At 34.9% G+C, this 9,460-nt stretch overlaps 1 pseudogene; it reads left to right on the forward strand.

Moving 5' to 3' along the window:
• The window catches only part of LOC138387483 (ubiquitin-ribosomal protein eL40 fusion protein-like), a 61,087-nt pseudogene extending 57,030 nt beyond the window's left edge, over positions 1–4,057 (forward strand).
• Positions 4,058–9,460: the final 5,403 nt, after the last annotated feature.

Genomic DNA, 9,460 nt, shown 5'->3' on the forward strand with positions numbered 1-9,460 from the left:
GAGTAAAAATTTCCAAAAGCCTGGTGTGTATGTTAGTTTTTGGCTGTTTTCCTTTATCAAAATAGCTGCTGAAATCATAAGGGGACTTATATATATATCTTTATATTCTGCTTCAGAAATTTTTGTTGATTGAATATAATTTGCACAACAATGTGTATGAATGTCTTCTTGAATTACCACATTGACACAGCCCTCCCTTTCTCTTCAGAGTTTTAAGAAAATAAATTTCCAATAAAAACAAAAATGAACACAGCAACAAGTGAAAAGCAAGGGCATTTTTCATTTCAAGCATATATATGTGTATGTATATATCTATATTCCTTATTACTATGTTTTTAAATATCTTATAACCTTTTTATGTTCTTTTCTTGCTTGTATTTTACATATTCAGGTGATAACAATTAATGTTATATTATCAAAAAGCAAATAAAATTATTTGGCTAAATTTGAAATTCAAATTGTAGTAAAATGACTATAATTATTTTTTTCTTCTATGCCCTTATTTGGCACTATTCAAAATGATTTAGAAACCTTTTCAATTTTATGCACAGTATATGCCAGTAGGTGGTGGTAGTATTTTCTACAAGCACTACAATGCTATTTTCATTAGTAAATAACCCAAAAAATGGAGATCATTTTCAGATCTTCAGTAATTCTTAGAGCAATATAGCAACTTCAGAAATAATCTTTTCAATTTGTATTTCCAGACGCTGTTTAAAAGCAAAACTAGGTAGTAACCATTTTAATCTGTGTATCAGATTTTTGGGTCGGTGGTGGGGGGGTGGATAGAGGGAAGAACCTTTAATAAATTTGGGGGCCTATGGATTTAATTCCACAGCTTTGACCATTACATTTTTCTTTTCTCACAGATGCCAGCCATTAAATTGGAAAATTGAAATTGAAGATAAAAGGTGGGATGTGCATATCCAGCTCGTGGGTGATTTTAACCAGATTTTCTCCTTCATCATGGCTCATTTGCATTGTGAATACTCTGAAAAAGACAGCTTTTGTGGACTCTGTGCTGTGTTTGTTGCTCCTACAATGTAATGCTATTCAAAGGGTCTGATTGTGTATTCAGATATCACATACATATTGCCCTGGGTCTGGGATTTCCTGTTACTGTGAATGATAAAGATTTTTTCCTGTTTAATGTACAATTCCCCCATTGTTTCTACGTATGTGAAAGGGCACCTCTGTGGGATAGCCACAAGTAGGCGAAGAGCCTGAGAGATGAGGGGATGCAGGATTTTGGCAGATAATAGAAAAGAGGTACATTTAGTAAGTGAGGGAAGAAAGGTGAACATTAGAGATCATCCCATTAAAAAGCCTATGTCAACTTCAGATAGGATGGTTGGGAAAGTGATCTGGGATTTAGGGCCTACTGAACTGCATCTTTAAAGCATTTTCCTGACCTTAATTTAATCCAGCTTTCGGGAATCTAAAATACCCCTTCCAGCTTTCCCTCCAATTTTATTTTTAGAAATCAGAAGCTGGAAGAATGTACAGAGACACGCGTTGCATTTAGAAAGCCAAGATCTCTTTAAATTTGGATATAAAGGTAGGAGGAGAATAGTTTAGAACCATGTTATGTCCAGAGTCTGGTTCTTGGGCTGGCAGCTTCAGCATCACCTGGGAGCTGGTCAGAAATGCAGAATCTCAGAACTTGCCTCCCCCAGACCCACCAAATCCGAATCTGCAGTTTCACAAGATCTCATGAGGATTTGTCTTCATGTCAAAGTTTGCAAACATTGTACTTACTCTTTTCTGAGAGCTGGGAAAGCAACCATTGGGTGGTGGTTTACACATCACGCATAGTCTCAACAGGATATCTTATGTAGACCATGAACTTCAGTCACTCAAAATCCTAATTTTCTTATGTTAACTCTATTTGGGGATTCTGTTTATACTGTAATAAAGAATTAAAAAAAAAAAACAAAAAAACAAAAAAACAACTGGACAGATGGCCAAGCAAAAGAGAAAAAGCCAGGAGGGTGCTGCAATTTTAGGGATGACCGAATCTTAAAGATCATTTAGTTCCTCGGTTCCCCTGTCCAGGCAGCCCATGGCAATGTTCTTACATATTATGCTTCCACCAGGACTTGGTGACTAAAGTGTTCTGAAAAGCTCTGCACATAAAAACCGGTGTTGCAGCTCTTTTAAAGCCAAAAGCGAAAAATCCCAGAGAAGATTAAGCACCAAAATTTTGGAAATGTGGTTATCGGCAGCAGAATGAAAGCAAATTAAGCTTGTGAGCTCCAGTGATTTTTCAGTTGTTCTAAAGGATTTCCTTTTAAAATGAGTCTGGCAGTGTTTGAAATCTATTAGAAACATTTTAAAATTTTGGTCAACTATTCCTATTAGAAATGCCCATCTTTTGTAAAAGTGAAAATAACTCATGTTAATTATATTTTCTCCATTCTTACTTTTAAATCTCTTGAGCAAAAGTAACTCCATAATGACTGCCCTCTAATTTCAATATTCTACATAAGAATGACCCCCACATTTATATCAAATAGGTATTAAAGCAATTTTCAAAGTTATGAAATTTATAAAGTTGATTAATTCATACTTACTCATTAACAATAAACCTTAATTTAGAGCTATTTTGCCTAAGGTATCAAGGGGATTGAAAGAACAAATAGGAACAACCACAATATTATACAGTATATTCTAGGACCCAGTAGGAGACATTCCACTTAGAGAAGAAATGCAAATAGTTCCCTGCTGTCTTAATTTTGGCAAAAATATTTGAATGCCATCCAGTTCCGAGTTTCCATGCATCCACCTTGAATGGTAGAAAGCTACTTTCTAAAATGGATTTCAGACATCGTGAATGCCTTCATTGGTCATTTTACTAAATGATAAGTTTATTGAAGTGAAAAAAATTCTTGGTAGTTAAGAGACATTGGTTAGGATTGGTTGCTGACACGAGGGGACTCTCTCATGGGTTTCTTTAATTGCCACTAGCATGGAGTGGTACCACTACAACCCCACAAATGCCCTTCTCCTTCTCCTACACTGACTCTTTGTAAATAGTCTGTTTATAAAGAAACCCTTTAAGAAATACCAAATTCTTTGTATGTCATATATTTTATTTTGAGACACTGACAGATTCAGCAAATGTAAACATAATTTAAATAAAGGATTAAATCAAAAGAGTTGAGATTTTTATTAAGTGACTTGTTAGTAGTAGGCCTGGATAGAAATCCCTTGGTTTACAACTCCCAGCAACTTGCTCTTTTTCTCTATTTTGAAGTGGGTGACTAGATGTAGAGAGAATCACTCCCTGAGCATCTTTTCCCCTCAATGCATTCAAAGAGGATCAGAATGTGTATCTGGGGGCTATTCCCTGCCTCATGGTCACTTTCCTATGAAAGGCATTCAATGGTCCGAGGCCAGACCAGGCACACTACATTGGCTGTCTGAAATTAGGAAGCACCATTTCCCTTACTATTGTTACCCTGAATTTGACTCAAATTTTGTTTGTGAATACACACCCAATACCAGTGACTTTTTATGGCTCATTTTTCTAATACTCAAAGGGTTACTATAGACAAGAGGGAAAATAAGTTGAGATCAGTTTACATTTACAAATGTACACATGGTATCATTGATGATATATTACCCAGATCAACCATTATTATTTTAATATAATTGTTGCTCTTTCTCTTCAACAAGGTGGTGGAGCTGATCTTTGGGAAGACTCTAACAGGGAAGACCATCACCCTTGAGGTTGAGCCCAGTAATACCACTGAGAACGTCAAATCCAAAATCCAAAACAACGATGGCATCCCACCTGACCTGCAGCTTCTGATATTTGTGGACAAACAGCTCAGGATGGCCACACTCTTAGACTGTGACATCCAGGAAGAGTCCACCCTGCACTTCGTGCTTTACCTGAGGGCAGCATCATAGAGCCTTCCCTTCACTGGCTTGTCCAGAAATAGAACTGAGACAAGATGATCTGCCACAAGTGTTATACTTGCCTGTACCCCCATGCTGTAAGAAGAAGTGCAACCATGCCAATAACCTGTGCCCCAAGAGGAAGGTCAAATAAAGTTCCTCCACTGGCTCTTCCTTCTTTCCCCAAAGAAAGGCTTTCTGCCCAAGCCCTATGGCTCAATAAAGTTTCCCTTTCATTGACTGGAGCAGTAAAAATAATAATATAATTGTTTATACATACCATGTAATGATCTCTTCAACAAAGTAATTGTGAGAGGAAAAAAAATCAATGATCCACATGAGGTATCTGCTCATTTAAATATGCACACGTACGTATATTTACACATGATATACCTGTCTACATACAGACACATATATATATTTATTCTTTCATCTCACACATCTATTGAGATGCACTACAGCATGCACTGAGTTCTCTAATTTTGAAGTGGGCAGAAAACCTTCATTTTACAAAAGCCAGGAAAGTCAGACGTGACCATGTACTCTTGGAAACTAGAGCAGGAGGAAGAGTAAGTCTTCAAGAAACACTTGATGATTAATTGAGCAAAAGTATCAGCATCAAATTTGTCCAGAAGCACTGCTTGTCATTCCAACATTTTCACTTCATTAGTGTCCATCTTCAATCCATCTTCATGTTCATGAAAACTTTCTTTAAATGCAAAGACCCAGAAAGATGACTAAACTACATCAGCTAACACATTCTCAGGATTATCTATCCATAGGATAGAGACTCTATGATGATAGGGCACCAAATAATGTCACAGGGAGCGGAGAGAGTTGGTAGGAGAGGAGGGTAAATGGTCTACTAAGTCAAACTGTACTTCTCTTATAGGATAGTAGGGCTGTGAGGATCCAAAGCCCTATTTGGAAGTTTTCTACGAAAAACCCAATTAAATTATTGTGGGGCTCACTGGAGACTTCTAAGCTGAAGAAATGATATCATTTTCCCGGTGTTTAATCTAACTTACATTGAGGAGGCTCGACTAACCCCACAGAGACATTCCTAGGGGTGTCCTCCCCGGGCTGAGTGAGTGCAGCTTTGCCTGAGCCATGGATCAGGAATTGGAATCTACAAAGGAAGTGGAGGAGGCCTGGGGGTGGAATCACGAGATTGTGAATAAGGTAGGCAGGCTTTAAAAGTCACTGTGCAGGAAACAATAAAGTCATAGAACTGGGTGTTTGTGCGGCACGTTGTGTGGGAGTAGGAGAAAAAGAGTCTCTTTTTTCTTGGTCAGGAATCAGATTGAACACGTTTGCAAAGACCATTTAAGTCATCTGAAGTGAAGCAGTTGTTGCTGCTTTTGGGTATGAGTTGCCTTTATACACACGGTTTAGCTTATATTTTGTTGCTTGGGTTGAAGAAATAATAAACTGAGGTTGAACAAAAGAATTGTTCTTCCTCTGTGTCTGCCAGCGTTGGCTTTCTTGGTCTGTTCTCATCCCCTGTCCCTTTGGATTGGCCTAATTGGATTTTTTTCTCTAGTTTTCTTTCTTTCTTTCTTTCTTTCTTTCTTTCTTTCTTTCTTTTTCTTTTTTTCCTCCTTCTAAGAGAAAAAGATGATGATCATAAAGTGTTGCATTGAAAGCTGTTACAAACTCAGAGAATATTGAGAAAGATTCTCATATAATATATATATATCTCATATAATAATAATCATCCTCCAGCTTTGGGGAAGTATTCATCAATTGTATCATTCTCAGAGATTTGAGAATCCAATGTTTTCCCCAGAATGATCTATGAATCCAAGCGTGTGAAAATTGGTGATTACACAACAATTAGCCCTTTACAAATTTTCTATTTTTTTCCTAAAAGAGTTATATTTGTTTAAACCAGTAATCATGATGTTAAAAAAATAAAAAAGTAAAGCTTCACTTGTGTGAAGAAAAGACATTTTATTAACTCTAACCATTGAAGAGTGCTCTGGGTTTTTAAAAAAAATTTCAATTTACTTTGATACCGTGTACTCATGAATTTAAGGACACCTTAAAAAGCATGTCTAAAAAAATATGATTTTCTCTTCTGATTATAAAAGTATTGGATTCTAATTATAGACATTTGAAAAAGAAAAAAGAAAAAGAATACCCCATAATCCTACCTTTGACAAAAATCACTTTATATTTTTATATACTTTTTTCAAATGTTTTATTTTTATGTAATTTTTAAGCTCAAAGAACATTATGGTAAATGTAAAATTTTATAAGATTATTTTCTAATTTAACTGCTTTTTACATAATTTTTTTTCCATTATAGCAAATACATTTGACACCATTTTGGTTGAGTTCATAGTATTCCATTATGGAGCACTGAACATGGGCCTGAATGCAGCTGAATGGATGGGCATTTACTTTTTCCGCTGGCTTATTGTTCTAAATAATGTCACAATAAACATATTCATATATGAATCTTAGTCTGAGTCTTTGAAAATTTCTTTAAGATAAATTCTGGAAGTGGACCTAAATAACATAAAATATATAAGAACTTAGGGATAACAATTTAAAATTCTTAAGAAGCATTTCCATCAATTTGTACCTTTCCATAAAGTTTCTGAAAGCTAATATGACTAGAAGTAGTTAAGGAGAGCTCCATTCTAGAAAACGATATTTTTGATTAAAAAATGTAGTTGAATTAAATTTATTAGATTGCTAATGAGAATAAATTTTTAATGCATACATTGACTAACTATAGTTCTGATTTTGTGAATCATCTATTCCTTCTTTTTTAATTTTCTGTTAAACACTAAGAATACTACCACATGTCTATTATATTCATTTTAACATTTTCCTTAGTTTTTGTTTACCTCAGAGCTTTCATATATTGCTTTGTTGTTTAGAAATTCTATTTTATGTTATAGAATCTATTGATTTTTTCGATTGTGAATTCTTCCATTGTTTACAAATTTAGAAAGACTGTATACAATCACAGATTTCACATTCATTTAAAATGCTTCTATTTAATGTTTCAATTTAGCATTTTAACTAACCAGGAAACAGTTTTAGCATTGGGTAAAGACAAATATTTCTTATCTAGAATTATTTAACTAATGTTCCAGCATCATTTAGTAAGAATTCATTCGAGAAACTGAATCATGATGTCTATTTTTGTATACTGATTTTTTTTTCTGAACTACAAATCTGATATCCTGATCTGTTTATTGATTTTGCAGCAGTACATACTTTAAAATATTGAAGTTGAGCAATATATTTTAATATTTTATAGCTCAAGATTCTGCCAGATTTTTTTTAAAAGGTGTTATGAGTGGCTTATTGCTTTAATTATAGTGTGTGTGTTTTATATTTACAAAGGATCTACTTAGTCTTTTTGTTTGAAACATTTTGTATAATTTCCTTTATTTTTTAGAATGATCTATTTTACTAGGATCAAATGTGTAACCAATACAAATTTCAAAACTAAACTTTAGAAAAGACACGTCAGTGAAGTTACGTGCCCATTATCACTCAACAAGCCTGTAAATTATAGATCTGAAATCAGAACTCACGTTATTACAATTTTCCAGCCTGATGCTTAACCCACAAAACTCACAGCCCTATTGTTTATAGGCTGAAAAAAGGCTCATTGTAGGGTTTCTTGCTCATAAGAAGCTTTTCTTACAGACCATAGGAGAGGTCCTTGGCTTGCAGCAGTTTCTTAAAGCCTTGATTCCAGAAAGAGAAGCTCAGGATAGTACCCTTGTCATACCATTCTGTCTTTGTGAGTTACAACATAAAATAATGTTGGAAATATCTATTGTGAATGCTATTATAGAAATAGTCTCTTTGGGGGTAGGCTGGGGTCGAGAGGGGCAGGTTTCTAGAACATTATGGTGGCTTAATGATATGTCTGTGAAATAAAACAGTTTCTGAGATTTTCCAAATGGGTTATTGTTCATGTTTAAGTGATTATAGCAGTGATTTAAGCCAAACTAAATATTCTCTTTCCACGGTTTACTTCAACTCATTCTAATCCTTCTTCATACAAATCTGTCCAATTTTTATTCTTTTTCTTATGTGGGTATTTGATCATGTGGGCAAAATGTAGGGAGTGAAAAGAGTATGGAAACTCAAAAAAAAAAAAAAAGAACAAAAGAACAAAAAGACTAAGACTATGTGGATGGTGAAAGGTGGGGGCAGGATTGATTGCAAGTGTTCTAGGAGAAAAATGACACATCCAACTGGGCATTGGGAATCATTTCATGCCAATGAAATTTCTGAAGCTGTGGAATCATCTCTAAAAAGAAATGATTGAAACCTCTTGCCTGAGCCACTTACAATTGCACCTAATAAAGCTTTTGAGAACTCTATACTGTTAGGAAGGGATGATGACCTAATAAGTCCAGTCCATTGATTCTGTGATGGTCTTGGCACGACCTACTCATGGAATAACTTCATAATCAAATCTAAGACACCCTGCAAGCACTATATAAATTCATGTCTCCAATTTTTGGATGACTATTCTGATACTATTCTCGTATTTGTAAAATACTTTTATAAGAATGACTATTCTTATATATGTGAAAAATGCTTTTCCCTCACAAAAGAATGTATTCATCTATCACTGGAAAAAGAAATGACTGGAAAAATAATATACAAAAATAAAACAGTGATTTATCAAAATATAATATACAATAGCCCTGCTGCTTGTATCTAACTGTTGGTGCTCTTGCAAGACTAAAGAACCGTGTTAGAAACCTAATTATTGTCTTATCAAAATAAAAGGAAAGGAGGAAAAAGAAAACACTCTTAACTGACAATTTCCATAACACATTTTAAGGTGATGTGGTTTAAAACAGCTGATCTAGTAAACACTCAAATTAGACTTTACAAGCAAATAACCAATTCTATCTTGGCTTTAGCATTGCCTCTGGCACCTTTATATTATGAATATCTGAACAAAATTATGAAAGACTCCCTTTCAGTGCCTGGGAAACTTATTAACTACTTGACATTCAAGGCTAGGACTTCCCAATGTGAAAAGTTAATGCTAATACTATATATTAGCCTGTTTGGGCCTCGACTAGTTCCTACAAAACAGCTCAATTGGCAGCTCCCTCCTTTTTACCAAATATCAATTCCCTTTCTAAGACCTTTCATGCTCTAAATTAACCTGGGGATTTCCACCTTGACTTCTTTGGTTGCAAAGAGAAATGGCAGGCAGAAGCTTTCCTGTTAACCTATCACGTGGGACAGAGTTTTGTTTCTGTAATCGTAAGCAAAGAGCACTACAGAGAGCTTCTAAGTGGTAAAAGGAAAGGAAATTGGAAGGAGGAACTGAAGATATTTTTCTCCTATGAATTAGCACAAATACAGATTTATAGCCTACACATGTGTTTTGTTTTTACTGATGGTTGTAACTAGGGACACCTGTAAGACAGAGCCAAAGGGGAAGAATTAAAAATAAATGGAAGAAAAACGTAATAATAAGCTGCATTTCAGAGCCTGATTTGAAGTCTAGTATGTGAGACTTTAAAATTCCCCTTTCCTGGAAAATGTTTTATCATTT

Source organism: Eulemur rufifrons, chromosome 1 (genome assembly GCF_041146395.1).
Source record: "Eulemur rufifrons isolate Redbay chromosome 1, OSU_ERuf_1, whole genome shotgun sequence".
In the NCBI taxonomy this organism is placed as follows: domain Eukaryota; kingdom Metazoa; phylum Chordata; class Mammalia; order Primates; family Lemuridae; genus Eulemur; species Eulemur rufifrons.